The following is a 21,867-nucleotide window of genomic DNA, read 5'->3' as shown; positions in this document are numbered from 1 at the left end:
GTACTCTCTCCATGGTTTGCTGACATAGCAAACTATTTGGTTTCAGCATAGTTTCTGCCATACTTGTCCTCAAAAGAGAAGAGCAAGATCGTGAGGAAAAGTGCCCCATTCACCTGGATTGGAGGCAATCTTTTTAAACTTGGTCTAGATCAAATTTTGAGGCGATGTGTCAGGGAGGAGGAATTTTTTGACATCCTTCTAACCTATCATGATCGGCCCTGTGGGGGCCACTTTGCAGCAAAGAGAACTGCCTTCAAAATTCTACAGGCAAGGTACTATTGGCCCACTCTTCATCAAGATGTCAGGAGATACATTAGCCAATGTGACAGATGTCAAAGGATGGGGAAACCTACTCCAAAGGATGAGATGCCCTTGCAGCCTCAAGTGACTTTCGAGCCATTTGAGAAGTGGGGCATGGACTTTGTGGGTCCTATCAACCCTCCTTCAAAACAGAATTCCTACATCATTGTGTGCACAGATTACCTGACAAAGTGGGCAGAAACAAAGGCAATCAAAGCAGCAATAGAAGAAAAAGTAGCTGAGTTTTTGAGGGAAAATATATTCTACAAGTTTGGCTACCCAAGAGAATTAGTCATAGATCAAGGAAGTCAGTTTACCTCTAACCTGATTGAAGACCTGCTCACTCATCACAATATTAAGCACATAACTTCCACCCCTTATCATCCGCAAGCAAATGGACAGGTGGAAGTTACTAACAGAGCTTTGGAAGGGATTTTGACTAAGGTAGTGAGCAGCAGCAGAAAAGATTGGGCAGATCGCCTGGTTGAGGCCACCTAGGCCTATAACACTACTTGGAAAACTACAACAGGTTTCACACCCTATGAGCTGGTCTATGGGAAGAAGGCTTTGCTATCCATAGAATTTGAATATAACACATTGAGGTTGGCAGCTCAGCTGGACCTAGATCTCAGCCATGCATAACAGGAAAGATTACTTCAGCTGAATGGATTAGATGAATAGAGAATGCAGGCCCTTCTCCACTCAGAGGTAGTCCAACTTCAAAGAAAGATATGGAACGACTGGCACCTCAAAGAAAAGAAATTTCAGCCAGGAGATTGGACACTGCTATATGATTCAAGATATAAGGATTTCAAGGGCAAGCTGAGGACAAGATGGCTGGGACCATATACAGTGGAAACATGCAATGACAATGGTTCAGTCCTTATTTGGACCATTGATGAAGAAGCCATCCCCATGCTCATCAATGGGCATATATTGAAGATCTACAGGAAGCCCTTTCCAAGCAAGAGTTCCTCGAGAATCTTGGTAAATCATTATTGGTAGTGGGGCAGGTCCCTGTCTCCACTCCACCTACACCATGAGCAAAACACAAAAAAAAACACAGAAAAAAATGAATAAAAGATCCTTGGGTGAAAACCTCTTAGAGGTGCCTAGGATAGACAGTGAGGGTGAAAACCTCCTGGAGGCGCCCCAGCTGTCTCAGACTACAAGAAAAAAAGAAGGAAAAAAGAAAAATGAACCTAATTTCTGTTGAATAAATTGCAGGTTGCAGGAAGGTTATACAAGTTTTAGGAGGGTCGCACAAGACAAATACGGAGGACATGACCAGGCTGCATGCATCCCTCACAATCCATTCCTCCATGACCATTACCTTTTCCCAAGATTTGGTCTCATTCGGTCTGAAATTTCGTCTCCTACAGGAAACTCTGTATCTTCTACAAGAGGATCTTGTAGAATCTATAGAAAATCCAAAATCGATCTCAAAAGAGGACCCGAGGGTTGGGAATTTGTCTATGAGGCCTGTAAACCTCCCTGCTTCCATACATCGCCATATATCGCCCTTTTTCCATCTCTGTACACATCCATTGCACTCGTTTTTATGTCCCTGCACAGTCACACACATAAATCTTGTTTCCTTCATGCTACAAAAAATAAAATAAAATTTAATGACAAATCAAGGCAACAATTATTTTCACTCACCATACCTGATACCTTCCATTTAGATTCCTTATCAACCGAGACCCTCGTCAGAAGTTGTAGCCCTACTCATTTTAGCTTGAATTTCAGAAGGAGAAGCAGCTACAGGAAATCCTACAGGATTCCTGTAGCAGCTGATCCCTCTAAAAGACATACTCCAAAGATAGGGACAACAAAGTATGGCATATGAAACATGCATGGAGCTCTATTTGAACGTGTGAACATCAGCAATAGCCTGAGGCCGAGCATGCAGAGCGCAAGCAGCAACAACAATGAAGAAATGGGTTCCAAAATCTGAAATATGCATAACACGGCCACGACTGCACAGGTAAGTGCCTAAACCTATTCCTCAATTACATGAATCATATTTCAAGGCTGCGTGACTATGGGAATGGTTCGGATTGAATAGAATCGGTGGCCAGTTAACTGGCCACCCTCAGTCAGTTACACATCCTCGTGGAATCCAAATGAGCCCCGTCAAATTCAAAACTGTCGATCAGATACACAGCCAGCACGTGTGGAATGTCCATTCAGGAAGAAATATTTAGGACTGGTAGTGGTGGCGGCAGATAATAGGAGTAAGGGAGGTGATGAAAGTTAGACGACATGCAGAAATATTATGACTGTGATGTAGGATCAACAGACTGGTCCGGCCACCTCATCTCCTCACCACGAATCATGCCTGCAGTTAAAATATGGCTCAGTTGAAACATTCACCCCCCTTTGTTCATTCTACACTTACGACATTCTCGACTAGAGTACGCATCTACCACTTCCAGAGCAGCTAACCAGTCTTCCTCCACTAGTTTTCTACCTGTTTTTTTGAAAATCTTCGCCTATCGGGCTCTACAGGAAGCATAGTTTCATTCTGTAGGAGCCATGAGATTTCTACAGGAAGGGTCCTATAGGAAGGGTTCTACGGGAAGGGTGCTACAGGAAGAGTGAAGTACTTTATCATTTAAATGATCATTCTGTGGAAACCCTAGTCGGAACCTGTAAAAACATTCAATGAAAAATATATGTATGTGAACATATCATCGTTGAGGTAGGCATTCCCATACTCAGATCAAAACTAACTAGAAAACTAACTAAACTGCTCTGACACAGGAATGATTTTGTAATACATCACGAGTATAGACATATGTAGACACAGTATGGGCACAACCATCTATTTATGAATAGTCCACTGTATAATGAATAACAAAATTCCTCGCAGCTTGGATGGTGGAAACTAGATCTAGGGTCTTGATTTTTGCTTCCCGAACTAGTACGATTCTATCCATGTGAATGAATGTGTCGAAGTCAAACATGGTAGAAACCACTTGATTACCAGTCAATGATGTGAACTATTAACAAGTGTGAGAGAAACCATCAGTAATGTCAATAGCTCTCAAAGTACTCAGTAAAATCCATGAAATGTGAATAAATGAGCTGATGTCGAACATGTCATAGAATCCTTTGATCGAAGGTCAATGATGCAACCTGTCGTCGAAGGCGAGAAACCTGCCATTAGGGCATGCAGATTCCAAGGTACTGACAATTTCTAGATCATCTTTCTAGATAATGAGCTAAAGTCGATAGAAAGCAATCTGTCGTAGGCAAGCCCACAACACAAAATCATAGATCAAGTTTTGAGGAAATATATTGGCAAGGACTGAATCAGGGATGGTCAAAATGGATAACAGATATTTTTCAAATGAATGGTTTATTTGAACTGACCTCTTGAACACATAATGACACTGTAGATGGTTTGGTGACAATTGACCTAAAGCTAATACCCAGAAACCGGCTGAAGACTTTCAATATGGTTTGACTAACTGTTAGGCAAAGGATTTCCCAACCCAGGTAAACAAAAGTGTCGTGTTCAAGAGTGGTTAACTGCTTTTCTAAAACACAAAGTATAACAAACAGGTTCATTTTTCTCTCTTTTCCCCCACCATTTCTAGCAAGTACCTCTTTATTTTTGACAAGCTTGAGGAGGATAACATTTGCTTGTTTATAAGCTCACCCTTCGGATGAGTCCAACTTAGTGTAAAATTCGAACCCTAAGAAGGAGTGGTTCATTCCTATTTAAAATTGAACAGGTCCTTCACTGTTAAATTTTAACGAGTCCATTAGAGGAAAAACTTGGTGTTTTTCAATTTTAGGGAGTTAGAAGAAAAACTTAATTAAACTCCATGAGTATCCTTTTTCATAAATTTGTGTCCCCCAAGCCCCAAAAAGTATAAAATAATACTTGGGAGAACCGCTTGACCATTACGATCAAGGAGTACTTTTCATAATTAGTGGCTTCAATCTAAAAAATTAAAAAAGTGATCAAAGACATGTCGATTTATAACCAATATCGAACTTGAAACGACAAAATTCCAGCAATCGTTTCATGTTTATACGATCAGAAAAGAGTTGTAAGTGGACCGCCTTTTTAATTCTGTTTAACGAGTTAAAAAGGGAAAAAATCGACAATCTTTTCATATTTTACAAGTCAGAAAAGAGCTTAAAGAGGACTCCAATGTTTCGTTTTTTCATAAATTTTGGAAGAGTCTGAAAAAAGTGAAAAAGTATGCTCTTTGTTGAAAATGATCAATTATCCCTAAAAATCCAATATTCTGCACAAAAACTCAAAACATTACTCATACCTGTTTAAGATAAATAAAAATGTATCAAAAAGTTACCTTTTTAAAGTGAAAAATAAATAAATGAAAAATTTATTCAAAAACGCTTATAAAAAGGGCTTTTATAAATTCATTTTTATCATTTGATTTCAGAGTGAGAAGTGACAGCTTTTGCGTAAGAAACTACCAGTGAAGATTGCGGAAAATCCGTCCGTTGGAATCGAAAACCATCAGCTCCAGGTAATCCACATCATCCATATCTTGCATGTCAACCATTTACATTTTGTTTTTAGGCTTTAAAATTGATTTTTTAAGGAGAATTTGATTTAGAAAAATGCTCATTGGGGTCCACAGGTGCAACATGTGGCCCCTGCGGACCCCGACTTTTTCTACAAATAAAAAAGTCGTGGGTCTACACCCATTGCTTACGACACGTGCAGACCGTATGCACTGTCTGTAACCAGCGAGTGCAGACCCCACGAAATGGATTTTAAAATTTCAAATTTCTCCATTTCCACCCAAATTTTTTTGAACTAAATTGTTCTAATATGTCTTTTTTGTAACATAGGACATAAAAAATGCTTATTTGGCGAGAACGCGAGCATGAGGATGTGGAGCTTACCGCAATAAATCATCAACCCACATTGGATGCATTGAGAGCATGCAAACTATTTAAATTCTGGGCCATATCCAGCATGAGGGCCCAAGTAGACTTCTTGCAATGGCTGGTAGACAGGTGGAACATACAGGACCAGTGTTTCATGATTGGTGGCCACCAGCTCAAAATTGAGCTAGAGGACATATATTTTTTGACTGGTTTTCCCAAGAGAGGCAAACAATTATCTCTTTTTAGGACTAGGCCAGGTGGCCAGTTTGTCGCTAGTCTCTAATTGGAGTTTTGCAATGATCAAACAGAGGAAAAACGGATCGATATTAAAACTATCCCCCATTCTGAACTTAAGGTTATTACATTCATTGTCACCAGACTATGCGGGAGTGCAGCATTGCATGTAGCTACCGGATCCCAAATGCGAATGGCAGTAGACTGTTATCAAGGTACCATCTTCAATTGGTGCGAGGCTGTGTTGGCGAATGTAAAAGGCCAACTAACTAGAGCAAAGAACGGACAACTAAAAAAATTTGGATACGGTTTCCTGGTTGTGAGATTTGGTCTAGAGAGGGTCCCTATGTTGGTCCCACAACAGCTTTATGTTGAGGCTGGACTTCCTTGAGAGCCTAGGATAATGCGTTGGGTTGCAGTGATGGCCCGTCATCCTGAGGAGGGTTCAGAGGTTGTTCGATTTCCGCTTGAGTATTTTCGTTGGTTGAGGAACCAACTTTTTGTGATTCAGGATTTTCCATATGTTGGGATGGATTATCGTGGTGACCCAGACATGATTCTTCCACCAGGAGAGCAATGGGATGATTCAGGTAAAATCATTTTCAACACTTTCTAAGTTTTAACTAATTTTTTTTTGTATTTTAAATTGTCCAAAATTGATAATAAAAAGTTTTAAATGCAGATGTGGGTCCACGATGACCAGCTGCTCTCCAGCCTTATGAGAGGAGACACCCAGCTACAGCAGTACCGGTCCCACAGGACCAATCTACAGAGACCCTGACCGAATTGGAGAATCATCTAGAGCGTTTGACAGCAGCTATTCCGGAGACTGGCATAGATGATATTCCACTTAGGTTACATCGATAAGTGATTGGGGTCCCAGGACCTTTTAGGAGATTCCTTTGTAGGGTGGCCTGAGTAGTGGTTTGTTATCGTGATCATCACTAGGGATAGGATGATCACTTTTGTAGACTCATATGACATTTTATGTCTTTTTTGTATTATCATTTTTGCCGATCATAAGGTGTTTTTCAACTTATGATCGAAGACGATGTATATTTGACACACTTCTATGCTATGATATATCACTATTACTGGCTATCTTGTGTAACATGTTATGGAATGTTTTTAAATTTACTGTTTTGATTATTGCCAATGTCTATTTATCATACGAGAAGCAATTGCATCTGCTAATGTATTTAAATATCTTGGAATATGCTGATATTCAATGTAATCAAATTCACGTTCCAAGAGACGAACTCTCAAAAATAATCTTAATAACACTGGATTTCTAATGGCATACACCCTGTTAAGTTGTAATAAAACGAGTTCAGAATCTAATCCAACAATCAAACTTTGAATCCCAAATGAGATGGATTCAGATAATAACTCAATCACTGCACTATACTCTGCAATTTTATTCATTGTTTGACTGAGGCTTACCCCATGCATAGATACTAACTCATCAGAGGGTGAATAGATAACCCAAGCTGTGGAAGAAATGTTCTGTGTATTATGACAAGCACCATCAGCAAAACCAATGTATGTTTGAAGAGAATAATGATAAAAGCACTCTCTAAAATAGGCACACATTTCTAATCTAAAACACACCAGCTAGAAAGAAACTAATCTAACAAAAATCTCCACGCCAAAATTTAAGCATAATATCTCTTCAGATAAAGCCCATTTCTGGGTTTACCCAAAGAGACACCGTCAAAATCTACCAATTCATAGGCCCCTTTTGCCAGCTTTTGCTTAACAATATAAGGACCATGCCACATAGGTACAAATTTTCCAGCCCTTAGCTTATTGTTTGCTTGATCGTATAGTAAGACTAGGTTTCCTTTGCCCACGGGGTTTTGGATTGACGGTGAATGGGTGCCTTGTTAAGACACTCCTTGTGATAGGTCACCGGTTCAAACTCCCCGTGGGTACATAGGTTAGTCTTAACATAGAAAAAAAAAAAAAAAAAGACTAGGTTTCCTTTCAAAAAATTACGAGGTGTAACATTTCGATCGTACTGAGCTTTTATCCGTTTCGCATGAGTCTCGATTGCTAATGCAGCATTGCGTTGATTCTCATTTAGCTAAGCTAAGTACAAAAAACCTTTCTCCTCTTTAGAAGTGGCTGGGAGTAATTCTATGGCTATTTGCAATGACAGAATTTCGCATTCAATGGGTAACACTGCTTCCAAACCGTAAACCAGTTGAAAAGGAGTGAAACCAGTTGATGTTTTTATTGAGGTTCGATATGCCCAAAGTGTTGAGAATAACATGTTATGCCAATTCAACTTATGAATACCAATAATTTGTTGGATCATAGTGACTAGAACTTTATTGATAGCTTCATCCAGACCATTAGCCTGTGGATAATATGGAGTAGAACTATCATGATGCAGGCCAAGTTGATCTGTCAGTTCAGTCATCATGATGTTTCGAAAATGACTCCCATGATCAGTAATAATAGCTTGAGGAATACCAAATCTAGCATTTATATGATTGAAAACAAAATTTGCAGCAGTTTTTCCGTCTACTGAAAATGTAGGCATCGCCTCAGCTCACTTAGTAAAATAATCTACCGCAAGGATGATATATGCATGCCCCCAGCCAAGTGAGGGTTACATGTAATAAAGTCGATACCCCACTTTGTAAAAGGACTGACAGCAATTATAGGGTGGAGAGGAACAGGTGGAGCACGCATATTACGATAAAAAATTTGACAATTGCGGCATTTTCAGACTGCATAGATACAATCTTTGAATAAGGATGGCCAGAAATAATTACTGCGCAATATCTTTTGGGCTGTGGCATACCCAGACATATGACTGCCACATGCTCCATAGTGATAGTCATTCAGAACCTTTTCAGCTTCTTCATGAGTTAGACAACGTCAGAAAACAGAATCCGCCCCACGACGATAGAGTGTATCTCCAATAATATTGTATTGTTGGGATTGGAAACGTATTTTCTGTCGCTGAGATCATGAGATTTCAGGTTGAAAAGATTGGGTTTGGAGATAAACAATAATATCTCCATACCATGGATCAAGAGTACTGATAAGAAACAAGGATTCATTCGCAATGGGTTCTTCCGCCACAATTTCAGTATCAGTATGCGGGAAATCACACATCAATTCCGCAAAAACCAAAGATTTCTTTGCCTTGGATTTTTCAAACTCCAAGTCAAATTCTTGCAGGATAACTATCCATTTGGAATACTTGCCCCCTAGCAATTGTTTGGTCAAGATATACATCATAGAGTTACAGTCAAAAATTACCGTGGTTTTGCGTAATAAGATGTAGTGACAAAATCTTTGGACAACTTGAACAACTGCCAAGGCCAATTTCTCCACATGCGAATATTTAAGCTCAGTCGTATTCAAAGTTTGACTAAGATAGTAAATGACATGTTCACTGTTGAGTTCATCTTCCTGAACGAAAACCATCCCAATGGTGGAATGAGAAGCGGAGAGGTACAAAAAGTAATCCTGGTTGTAGTTGGGAGGATGCAATAACGGTGCATGGGTCAGAATGTTTAAGTGCATCAAACGATTTGTCAGCTATCTCATCCCAAAAGAATGGAGTATTTTGTTTCAACAACCTGGTAAAACCTTTCGTTATCTCAGCGTTGTTAGGAATGAAACGACATAAAACATTTGCTTTCCCTTGCAAACTTTGGAGTTGGCGAAGAGTCGAAGGAGGAGGTAATTTGACAATAGCTTCAACCTTCGAGGGATCGACATGAATGCCAACTTTTGAAACGACAAATCCCAGTAAATGACCCATTTTTATACAGAAAACACATTTGTGTGGATTTAGCCTAATTCGATAATGCCTACATCTCATAAAGATTGTTCGTAAATGAGCGAGATGATCGGCTCTATGTAATGAATGGGCAGGTAAATCATTGAGATAAGGCTGCACAATATGCTTGATGTCATGAAATGCGTAAGACATAGCCCTTTGAAAAGTTGCTCCAATGTTCTTCAATCCAAAAGGTAATTTGCAATAAGAAAATGTCCCCCATGGACAAATGAAAGCTACTTTAGGTTGGTCAATAGGGAGTAAGTTGATTTGATTGTAACTGGGAAAACCATCCATAAAGGATAACATTTCACTGCCAGCACAATCATCAATAATTTGATCGATATAGGGGGTTGGATAATTGTCTTTAGGACAAGCTCGATTAATATCCCTATAATCGATACATATTCTTATCATTCCTTGCTTTTTGTTAACAGGAACAATATTCAATAACCAATCCGTTAAAGGAATTGGATAAATGAAACCTGCCCGAAGTAATTTCTCAACTTCAGCTTTAGTAGCAGCAGCTTTTCGCAGATGTATATGACGCAAACGTTGCTGGACAGGTTTAGCATCCGGTTAAGTTTTAATTTCATGGACAAGAATCGATGGATTGATTCCTGGCATTTCTTCATATGACCAGAAAAACACGTCGCAAAATTCTTGAAATTGGGCTTTATAAGTTTGGATTTCATCGTCCGTACAGGAAGCACTTATATGAATGTTTTCAATAATTCTGGGTTTAATTTAAATGTCAATAAGAACCTTTCGAGAGATATTTCCCAAATTTAACTCAGAATCAAGATTTTGCAATGGATTCTCTGGTTCTTTGACATAGTCAATGGTAAAAATAGATGAAAAATCATTTTAAAAATGATCAAGATCAGGTAGAAACGAAGATCGATGATGAATATCTTCCCATGGTAAATCATCAACAGACAAAAGTTCACAAATCTTCTCATCAATATGAACAGGCTCAGAAAATGTTGTTGAAGCTGAGGTTGATATTGAAAGTGATTCCCCATGGACCACATTCATTGGATCAGTTTCGGTTGAACAAGAGTCAGAAAACGATTGTACAACCTGATATGCAATTTCAAAGGGACTCAAAGGCATCGCGCTACCAAATGAATCCACCTTAGAATTGGAAGGTACAATCCAAGGATCATTGAAAGCAATAGTGTTCGATGAAATCATATGAATAGTTGCAATAGAAGGTGATACGTTAGGAGGAGGGAAGGAAAAAGTTCCTAGTAAACTAGAATCTTTAATCAAACCTACCCCAACATCCTTGTAAGGGATAGTTGTTTTACCGACATGTTGAATACTATCTGAAGAGGCTGGGTCGGATGAAAAATAAGTCAGCTGGTCTATCGTAACGATCTTTCCATTATGAGGAAACTTGATAAGCCGAAAGATCGATGAAACAATAGCAGTCATAGCATAAGACCAACTGTGACCCAAGAGAAAGCTGTAACCTAGAGGGGAATCAACCACTTCCACATCTAGATTTACAGTTTTGCCTTCAAACCCTATAGGTAAATCCTGCAAAATGCCAAAAGGATGGAACCCTCGACCATAAAAAGCCTTTAGAATTGTTGAAAATTGATTGAGTGTAGGAGAACCAAGCGATCTCCAACACTGGATCGACATAATACACGTAGAAGCTCCCTCATCAATCACAGTCTGAAAGCAAGGTCTGTTTTTGACTAACACTGGAATCTGGAAAGCCATTTGATGAGGTAGGCGGGGTGTACTATTCTCTAAATCGAAGATTATTAGGTTCAAATCCTGAATATCAACAACTCCTATAGCCAACAATAGTAATTTACGCTGTGCTTGGCATGATTGCAGCACCTCCAAAGCCAACATTGCTAAAGGAGAAATAGCTAAGTCTTCAACAATGTTATAATTCTGAGCAGCTCTCGCATGTAGATTGAAAGCTGACTTCCGAAGTATACCTTTAGCAGGCAGTTTGATTACTAAGTCAGGGTTAGGTTTCTCGATCTATAGTGGATCAGAACCAGAAGGAGTTGAAGTTGATGGGTTTGAATTAGAAGATTCTGCTTCCTTACCACCAACAGGATTTTTACTACCATAATCTTGCGATCACATCGCAATCCTGACATGAGACATCATCATAATGGGTTCTTCTAAGGCATTTGAGGAAGAACCGATCATCTTACTGTCTTGGCTAGGAAAAGGATCCTTCAAGACAGTAGGCGTTTGAGAACCTTTGACGATTTTCGAAACCTCAGCTCGATGTGGGCAGTGTCTTGTAAAATGCTCCTCATCACAAATGATACAAGGATAGCGAGGTTTAGGTTTCTCGTCAGTAGATTCATTTTTATCTGATTTCTCTTTTGATTTTTGTTTATTTTTCTTCTTCCCCTTCTTTTTACCACTGGATTTTGATCTGGCCGTAGATGATTCTATGACATGGATATCGGCAGGAATTTCAACAGAAGAGTCTCCTGTCGGGGAATCTGGTAAAGTTATAATAGAAGAAGAATTCTTTGAAGATTTCTTCTTTCTTTTGGTACTAACTGAACCAATCATACCATCAGCGGCATGAGACCCTGAAGGAGATGCAGTTATTTGATTGTGTTTCAGAAGGTCGGGGATTTTTTCATGTAAAGTACTTGACTGTGTATAAATGAGGTCAAGGTATTGAGCCTGAGCAATTACTTGCTCTTCAGTAACAACTCCTGCCTTAGCTACATCTTCAGTGATTTTAGGTAATAATGATTTAACAAACCATTTTGTTAAAATTTGATCCGGAATAAAAACTTTCACTAAACGCCTTCTACGTTGCCATTCATGAATATGATCTGAAATATATGTGGACGTTGATTGTTTTAATGAAGTTAATAATTTCGTGCCATTGTCGTATTTGATAGGCAACTGAAAATGAGTCAAGAAAGAAGTGGCTAACTGACTAAAATTATAAAAAGAGCCTCGTGGTAACTCAACGTACCATTTGGTAGCAATACCAATCAGAGTGCGTTGAAAAAGACGTAAGCGAATTGAATCATCAATAATGGAATTAGATGCACACCAGAAGTGATAAGTCATCACATGATTTGATGGATCTTCTCTCGACTTACCCTCAAACTTCGGGATATCACTGGGCAACATGTTAGGAATTGGCAGTCAATACGGAAGATAGTAAATAGGATTGTCCGTAAGGTGCGACAAATCAGGTAAATCCAAAGTTGCAATAAAAGGCAACTAATGGTTAGGGTCTCGAAAGCCTTGGGTAACAAGACCAGCCCCAGGAGGAGGATATCCAAGATAACCTGGAATCGGATTTGTGTTAGGAATATTATAACCTCCCGGAAAACCAAGATTAACCGGACCAAATTGGGGTTGTTGAGGTTACTGATAAGTATATCCAGGGTACGGTTAATACTGATAAACTGGGTTTTGTACAGTAGGACCGAAATGATACTTTCCCAGGTATGGTTGATAAGTGAATTGTGGTTGACTTGTGACAACCATACTTGGACCAGCTTGCCCTACAGGCATCTGAACTGAAGTCTGAACTGTAGGTCTTGACTCTGGTAAAGAGGCTTGAGGAGTTTGCACTGACACAGGAACAATAGAAACTGGAGCTACCGATACTCCAGAAATAGGTGTGGTCAGTTGAACAGAAGCTACAGTAGTTGCAGCAGCAGTTTGAGGTAGAGTTCGAGGTGAACTAGGCCCAGGTTGATGAACTACACCAGGTGCAGAAGTTTGAACAGTAGGTTGGACTGGTTGCTAGGTTGGACCAGAAACCAAAGGTTGTCCAGGTTGACTTGATAACTGCACATTAGGCTGCAAAGTTTGTTGAGTTAGATATGGATCCCACACCATGTTCATTTCGGGGTATTGACCCATAAAAGGTTGAGCATATGGAGGACCATAACTGCGTTGAGTGTAGAGCTGATAATTGAGTGGTACATTTCCAGCTCCTTCTACAAATGGTTGACCAGAAGGTGGTTGGAAACCTTGAGTTGGGTACTGACCTTGAGGTTGATAACCTTGAGGCACGTACTGAAACTGGGGTTGACCTTGAGGTATATATTGATACTGGGGTTGACCTTGAGGTATGTACTGAGTCTAGGGTTGACCTTGAGGTATGTACTATCCTAACGGTATGTACTGTCCTTGAGGTTGCCCCCCAGGTGGTAACTGACTACCTTGAGGTTGCCCCCCAGGTGATAATTGACTACCTTGAGGTTGCCCCCTAGGCGGTAACTAACTACCTTGAGGTTGCCCTCCAGGTGGTAATTGACTACCTTGGGGTTGCCCCCCAGGTGATAACTGACTACCTTGAGGTTGCAGATTTGGAATAGTACCAGACATCATAAGAATTTCTTCTATGATCAACGCTTGAGTTCCGTTATTACCAGTTGCTATTTCATGTTCAATTGGTTGAGGAGATGCTCCTAAAAAAGTACTAGTGAGTGACTGATACCCCGAAGGAACAGAAGGACCGCGATATAAAATTGTTTCCAGTGTTTGGGAAAACATAGATGACCATTTCGACATATTCAAAGGAGGATAATAACCTCTAGGCGTAGGATGAAAAGGAATTTGAGGTGGTGAAAAACTAAGACCCGAGTTTTCTAAAAAATTTGTCAATGATACGTACCAAGTATCACTCCTAAAAGGATTGTAGAAAATTGATTCACGCTCCCTAAGTTCTAAAGTTGGTTGATTTTTAAGGAGAGTTATATCTTCGTCCGGACTAACAAGTTCTTCAATAGAAATGAGTCTAGAAGGAAGATTTTGGGTAATGATACTTCCTACCCTGGGTGAACCAGGACCACTAGAAGTTGGAGAAGCAAATCTTGAAGATGGAGTAGCAGCAGGTTCGGTTTCAGGCTCAAAAATTTCAGGTTCTTCAGCTAATTCACTGGTAGGAGAAATACTACCAGTAACTTCAGAAAATGAAATTGGTTCAGAAATATACTCTATTGCTTGAACTTGATAATCAGGATGAACAATTAAAGATGACTCTCTGGCTTCCGGTGACCCAACTCTACTGTCACTAGGTGATACAAGAGCTCGTAGCCCTTCAAGCTGGCTTGGTGTATACTTGGGAGTTTGCCCCTGAAGTCTACGGGATTGTCTCGGTAATTCAGCCATAAATAAATATTTAATTACTCACATGCAAACAAAGAAAATATCAATAAAACCACCTAAAGTATCTAAAGAACCAAACAATTGAATCACACGCCTAAAAAACCTAAGAGTTCAAACCACACACAAACAGTAACTTTCCGTACCAAAAACACTAGTTGGTGATGAAATCCAACGTCGTAGAATATAATACAGAAAGGGCAGTTGGAACAGTTACCCCGATAACCTACTTAATGAAATAGACTGGCACAAGTTTCTTCTCAAAACCGTCTCGAGTGAAGAGAACCCCCCAGAGAGTCCAAGTGAGTCTAGTCGACGTCTGCTCTAGGTACAATGAGACCTGTCCTTCACCGTCACCTTAGGAAATAATCAAGTTTATGGACACTAAGGTTACCAAAAGCAACAAATACAACTGGGGGAACAGTCTACGATCCGATCTACGCGCAAGGGCAGAGTAACAAAGCTCAATCCCCTTGAAGGCTCCTTGACATGATCAATCTAAGGTTTACCAACAAGTAACCCCAGGCTCCTCAACAATGGTTAATTTGAGGTTTACCATTTATAATACGCGCAAATATTCTATCTTTCCCAATGAGACAGACTTGATTATCTCAAAGGTTCGGACATGATCTCTTGATTGACTCCTTTAAGAGGAGCTTCCCAGATTATATCAATTACAATTGGATTTATTTCCTACTGCAAGATATAGCTACTTGTTTGTTTTAACTATCTTGGAGAGTTAATTACTCCCTACTCCAAGATACTGGCCTAAGCTATATTGGTGATAAGAGCCCTAGAAATAAAACGATTGCTAGATCAATTTTAATTAAGCGTTACTTTTATGGGTTGTTTCTTAATTCAATAGGTATGGAAATGAAACTTTGATGGTGTGAAGACTCGACTCCAAAAACACTAAAAATTCACCTAAAATGATAAACAATTCGTTTTTCCTTCAATGAATTTCTAGCTAAAAGAAAGAGTTTGAGAATGCAATTCTTTGAAAAACAAATCTTTCTTTCAACATGTAAATGAAAAGAAAATATTTTTGTCTTTTTCAATAAGAACTCAAAATGAGACTACTAATTATGCTCACAATAAATCCCTTTTCCTTTTTCAAAACTCAAAACTACAAAAAACAATTTCTCCAAAAGAGATTCTACAATTTCTAGAAAAAACTCAAAACTACAAAAACTAATCTTGAGATCTAAAAACTTCTAGAAACCTAATGTATACAAGCTTCAATTCTTTTTGAGGATGTTTTACTTAGTTATTCAGTAAACTAAGGATTAATTTGTTCAGAGTAACAAATCAATCAAAAACATCCAAATGTGTTTTCTTTTATAAAAATGAAATTCAAAACTTATAACCAAGTTCGTTCAAAGATTTGCAAAGATAAAAGTAAATCTATTTCTCACCAAGGGCAGATTTCACAAACCAGTCAGACTCATCAAGAAAACAAAAGACACCAGGGTAATCTAAGGTTTCTTAGACTTCTGATATTTGAGTCACTACAGAGACTAAGTGAAAACCAATCCAGGCATGAAAAACTTCTAGAAAATCATATAAAACAAAAATACCAATGCAAATTACTCACAAGAGATTTTCGACAGAACACATGCAGATCTGGGTAGACACTAAAAGTCGTAAATGAAACCTAAAATTAACTGGAAGAAAACATTTTTAGGTTTTTCAAAAAATTTCACAGGGTCCACAGGTTTCCAAAAGAACCAAATGCGGTATCGCTCTGTGTACTAAAGGAAAAGTGCGGACATGCCTGCACTGTCTGTAAAAAGAAAGTGCAATCCTTTGAAAACTTCGAAAAACAAAAAAAATCCAGATCCTAAAAACTACCCAATCCCACACACATCAAGAAAAAACCAGAAACAAGAACAAGTTTCTCAAGTCAAAGACAAAGGAGAACCAAAAACCAAATTCAGTTTCCCAGCGAACTCGCTAATTTGTTGGCCGGATAAATTGATCTTGCGGACAAGGATGATCTCAGTAGTATCAAAAGATATCTAGCAACAAGTAGGACAAGCAAATCTATCTTTCTCTAAACATATTTCGATTCATTAATAAAAACTATATAGGTGTTTATACCTTACCTTAAGTCCAACGCTAGTTTTTAGCAGCCATCCTTCAATCGTCCGAAAGAGTTTCCTTTTGAGAACCTGCAATCACAAACAAGCACACATCAAATAACACCTGCATAGCTAATATCATAAATCATGTTCATTATGGTGATCAAGGAATCCATAAAATAAACCATAAAACATAGCTTATTGAGAAAAATAAACTTATTTGTATTAACTTTGAAATAGAAGAACCTTACAACCTTTGGTGCCTTGATGTTGTACAAGCTCTTCCCAGGGTCTGAAACAGGAATCTCCTTTACTTTGACAAGCCTCACACTCTTCCAAATGAGATCAAAGAGGCATGTAATCTCTCCTCACAAAAGCTCAATTAGGAAGACTAAGTTCCAGCAACATTTCACCTCAAAAATATTCAGCTTTCAACCTCTCCAGTAACCAGCCCAATGCTTCATTTTATAGTGCAAAGGAAGGAGGTTACAGGTCCACCTATGAAAGGATAGAGTCTTCCTTCAAAGGAATAAACTCCTCACATCAAGGGGTTAGCTCCTTAAGGTATGGGATGCATGAACCTTAAAGGAGAAAACTTGCCACCTCAAGATTCCTGCCAGAAGCTTCTAGAAATGACTCAAAGTGAGCTTTTAAGAATATACTTATGCCTTTTTTACTTTTACAGGAGTCCACACCCATAACATAGAGACAAAGCGGTCAGGTGCACAGGGGACATGACCTTTAGGTGTGGGACTGCAAGTAATGCTAAGAGAAAGTGAGAACCAGAGTTTTATAGACTTTTGAGGGCTTTCTCTTATTTTCAAGGCTTCATATGAAGAACTGAGGCTTAAGACTTGCAAAGGAGGAAAGTATGAGTGCTAATGGACTCACATAGATTGTAGAATGTCAAGGTGAAAATTTTTGTGCAACACATGCTCAACCACAACCATTACCTCCTGCTCCTCCAAGACAACCCCAGATACCTGCTCAACTGAACCCAAACCCCAATAACAGACAGGCCCAACAGGTATATACTGGAGAAACAACATGCCCTACCTATGCTGTGGAGATTCAGGAGATCAACCTACGATCTGGGAAGGTCCTCCCAGATAGCCAACCTCCTCCTAAGGAGGATGAGGAAGAGAAACAGGAAAGTGAACCCAAAGCCATTCCACCCTTTCCTGAGAGACTAACTGGAACCACACAACCAAACCCAGAAGAAACTGAACTTCTGGGAGAACTTAAACAGTTATGTGTGAAAATACCACTTCTCCAGGCCATAAAAGATGTACCAATCTATAATAAGTTGATCAAAGAGAAGTGTTTCAGGCACCCAGGTAGGCGCAAGAGAGATGCCCCAACTATCAATGTCATAGGACAACTGTCTGACCTGATGTTGGGACAGGTAATCTGTCCAAAATATCTAGACCCTGGGAGTCCTGTAGTCGATGTCCACATCAATGGCACCATAATCCCCCACACCTTGATTGATCTAGGGGCTGCCATTAACGTAATTACCGGGGACACTATACTTAAACTCAACCTTTAGAGTTCCATAAGAAAGACTTCAACAGTATTGCAGTTGGCAGACCGCTCTACTGTGACTCCTGAGGGGATGGTGGAAGATGCCATGGTCTCCATTGATTCCTGGGAGTACCCTGCTGACTTCTTGGTTCTTCAGCCAAAGGCAAAGCTCACTGGGTACCCCCTCATCTTGGGAAGGCCTTGGTTAGCTACTGCAGATGCTTAGATCAGTTGTCGAGCTGGGAGCATGACCATCAAGACTGGGCATATGTCGTCCTATATCCTCCTGCCCAACCTCTGCTAGAACATGACTTACCTCTCTAGTTGGAGGAGGAAGATGAGGATGAAGTCTACTCCACACCACTGTGCACAGTGGAAGCCACCAGAGGAGGTCCTTAAACTGAGGATGATGTTATTGAGAATTTGATTCAAAATTCACCCCCCAGTGTGTTGCCATTAGAAGAGTTGGTGGAAGAAACCCAAGCCAGTGCTTTAGTTGATCCCTGTGTGGCTGATCCGACCTCTCTCCAAGTTAAGAATGTGGAATTTGGCCATGAAAAAACCTTGAAGATCAACTCATCCCTATCCACCTCTCAGGAGAAAGAGCTATGCAGCTTATTGAACAGCCATTTGGATGCTTTTGCTTGGAGCTCCAAAGAGATGAAAGGAGTCCACCCTTCAGTCTGTACCCATCACATTTACATTAAGGAGGATTGCAAACCAGTCAGGTAGCCTCAAAGGAGGATGAATCCATCCCTTAAGTACATTGTCAAAGAAGAACTAAAAAAGTTGTTGGATGCAGGATTCATCTACCCATCTCTAACAATGAGTGGGTTTCTCCTTTGGTGCTTGTGCCCAAGAAAAACGAGAAGTGGAGAATATGTTTAGATTATCGAGAACTTAACAAAGCCACCAAGAAGGACCATTTCCCTTTGCCTTTCATAGATCAAGTGTTAGATGGCTTGGCAGGGAAGAAGTTCTTTTCCTTCCTAAATGAGTTTAGCTGGTACAATAAGATCCAAATCAGCTCGGAAGACCAAGATAAGATCACTTTCACTTGTCCATGGGGTACCTTTGCCTATCGGGTCCTTCCCTTTGGGTTGTGCAATGCTCCTGCCACTTTCCAGAGAGCAGTACTAAGCATATTTGCTGAGCTGGTTCATGATTTAGTGGAAATCTATATGGACGACTTTACCACTTATGGTTCTAACTTCCAAGAAGATCTGAATAACCTGAGGAAAGTTTTAACCAAGTGTATTGAAATGAACCCGTCCTTCAGTTCTGATAAATGTGAATTCTTAATGACTGAAGTGATCATGCTAGGCCATACAATTTCTCAGCAAGGTTTAAAGGGGGATCCCAACAAGATTGCTATCATCCAAAGGGTCCCGCCTCCTCAAAAAGTAAGAGATGTTCAGAGTTTTCTAGGCTTAGCAGGATATTATAGAAGATTCATTAAAGATTTCAGTAAGCTAGCCTCTCCATTGTTTGGTCTTTTGGGAAAATATGCTGAGTTCATATGGACTGACAACTGTCAAGAGGCTCTGGATGCTTTGAAAGGTAAGCTGATAACTACCCCAATCTTGAGAGGTCCAAACTGGGCCCTACCTTTCCACATTCACACAGATGCCTCGAACAAAGCCATAGGAGTAGCCTTAGGACAAGTTGAAGAGAAGCTACGATATGCCATATATTTTGTCGGTAAAAACCTGTCCAAGGCAGAATTAAATTACACTGTAACTGAAAAAGAGCTCCTAGCTGTAGTCCATTCCCTAAACAAGTTCAGACACTACATCACTAGTTATCAAACATTCGTACACACTGATCATGCTCCAATTAGGTATTTTATGAATAAACCTGATGTAAATGCTTGTATCATTAGATGGTTACTTTTATTGCAACAATTTGATTTGACCATTGTTGACAAGCCAGGTAAGGAAAATGTTGTTGCTGATTTTCTGTCTAGACTAGATCTACCTGCAGGTGAAGAAGGGATGGTGGATGATCAATTGCCAGATGAACACCTATTTGCTATTTCAGTACTCTCTCCATGGTTTGCTGACATAGCAAATTTTTTGGTTTCAACATAGTTTCCGCCATACCTGTCCTCAAAAGAGAAGAGCAAGATCATGAGGAAAAGTGCCCCATTCACATGGATTTGGGGCAATATTTTTAAACTTGGCCCAGATCAAATTTTGAGGCGATGTGTCAGGGAGGAGGATGTTTTTGACATCCTCCTAACCTGTCATGATGGGCCCTGTGGGGGCCACTTTGTAGCTGTTATCACTGAAAATGCCGTTGTCAAATTTTTTTTAGCCTGGCTTAAAGAGTGGGTGTTTTCGCAGCGTCAAAATTTTTTTAGCCTGGCTTAAAGAGTGGGTGTTTTCGCAGCGCCAGAATTCTTTTTAGCAGTTTCGCAGCGCCAGAATTCTTTTTAGCAGTTTCGCAGCGCTACCTGTTTGAGTGGTTTCGTAGCGTGCTACGAAACTGGGGATTTGTTCGAGTTTTCAGTAGAGGCCCGAATCATAGCATGCCTATTGTACACTGATTACAACTGCTGCAGATGAGGTTGATCTGCTTAAAAGGTTTGATGTCAGATTTTTCAGATGAGATTGAAGATATCAAGGTTTACTAGGTTGTTCGTGTATTAGTTCTTCCGTGTGATTGTATCTGCCAGAGGCAAAACAACGGTTACTTCTGGCAAGTTGAAGGTACATAACCATTGCCTCACTAGCGGATATGAACTGGGGAATATAGGATGTTTGGTTTTTGTCCTTGCAGACATCAAAAGCTTGGTTGTCACAACATATTCCCATATTGTAGCAAGTTAAAGCATGAACAACAATGTATGTTCAGACCTTTTAGTTTCCCTTATGCAGATTCTGAGTGCTCAGTTGCTGGGGACATTCCAGCGCTTGTGACTCATTTGAGAAATGATCACAAGGTAAACATGCACAATGGCTACACCTTCAATCATCAATATGTAAAACCTAATCCTTATAAGGTGGAAAAAAGCAACATGAATGCTGACGGTTTTCAGCTGTTTTGGTCAACAATTCTGTCTTTTCTTTGTAGCATTCCAGCTTAGAATAGCCCCTGTGTATATGGCCTTTTTGCGCTTTATGGGTAATGATAATGAAGGAAAATTTGGCGTGCGGGCAAATGGACAAAAGCTGTAGTCAGAGAAATGGATAAGATTGCTGGGATGCTTACACTAGAGCAGGACTAGTCAGTAAGGATCGCTGCTATGCAAAAAGTTGAAGGTCTTGTTTTTGGAGGTACTCCTAATTATGGATGCTTTCCAGCACTGTTGAAGCAGCTTGTGGGACCTTTGACTGTTCAGTTATCTGATCGTCGATCTAGTATGGTGAAACAGGCATGCCATTTATTGAGCTTGTTGTCGAAAGAGCTATTAGGCGATTTTGAGGCCTATGCTGAATTGTTTATACCAGTTCTCTTTAAACTTGTAGTCATAACAGTCCTTGTGATTGTTGGATTAGCAGATAATTGTATAAAGACGATGTTATGTAATTGTTAAGTTGCTCGCATTCTTCCTAGCATCGTGGATTGTGCCAAGAATGATCGTAATGCAATTCTCTGTGCCAAGTGTTGTGATTATGCATTGCTCGTGTTAGAATATTGAGCTGGTGCTCCTGAAATACAACGTTCAGCTGACCGATTATGAAGACTTTATAAAGTGTTGCGTGGCGCCGTGGAGATGCTACGAGTGAGGTTCTTCCTATGGCAAGAACATGTTATCGCATGTTTGTAAAATACCTGGCCAGAGCGCTCACAATGCATATTTTCAAGTTTTGATGTTGTAATACGGAGGCTTATAAATAAGGAGGTAGGAGATATTTATAAGAGATATGTTTCTCCATCAAATCGTGACAGAGGTACACAGCCCTTGAGGAATCC

The 21,867-nt window shown here is 39.8% G+C and overlaps 1 pseudogene; it reads left to right on the top strand.

The window, feature by feature from the left end:
* The window catches only part of LOC149145931 (fasciclin-like arabinogalactan protein 7), a 171,266-nt pseudogene extending 150,138 nt beyond the window's left edge, over window positions 1–21,128 (top strand).
* The last annotated feature ends 739 nt before the right edge of the window (window positions 21,129–21,867 follow it).

This window comes from Pinus tabuliformis, chromosome X (assembly GCF_031772625.1).
Source record: "Pinus tabuliformis cultivar Carrire ecotype Pingquan chromosome X, CPIR1, whole genome shotgun sequence".
Lineage (NCBI taxonomy): Eukaryota > Viridiplantae > Streptophyta > Pinopsida > Pinales > Pinaceae > Pinus > Pinus tabuliformis.
The sequence above is the reverse complement of the archived record's forward strand: the minus strand, read 5'-3'. Positions and strand labels throughout refer to the sequence as shown.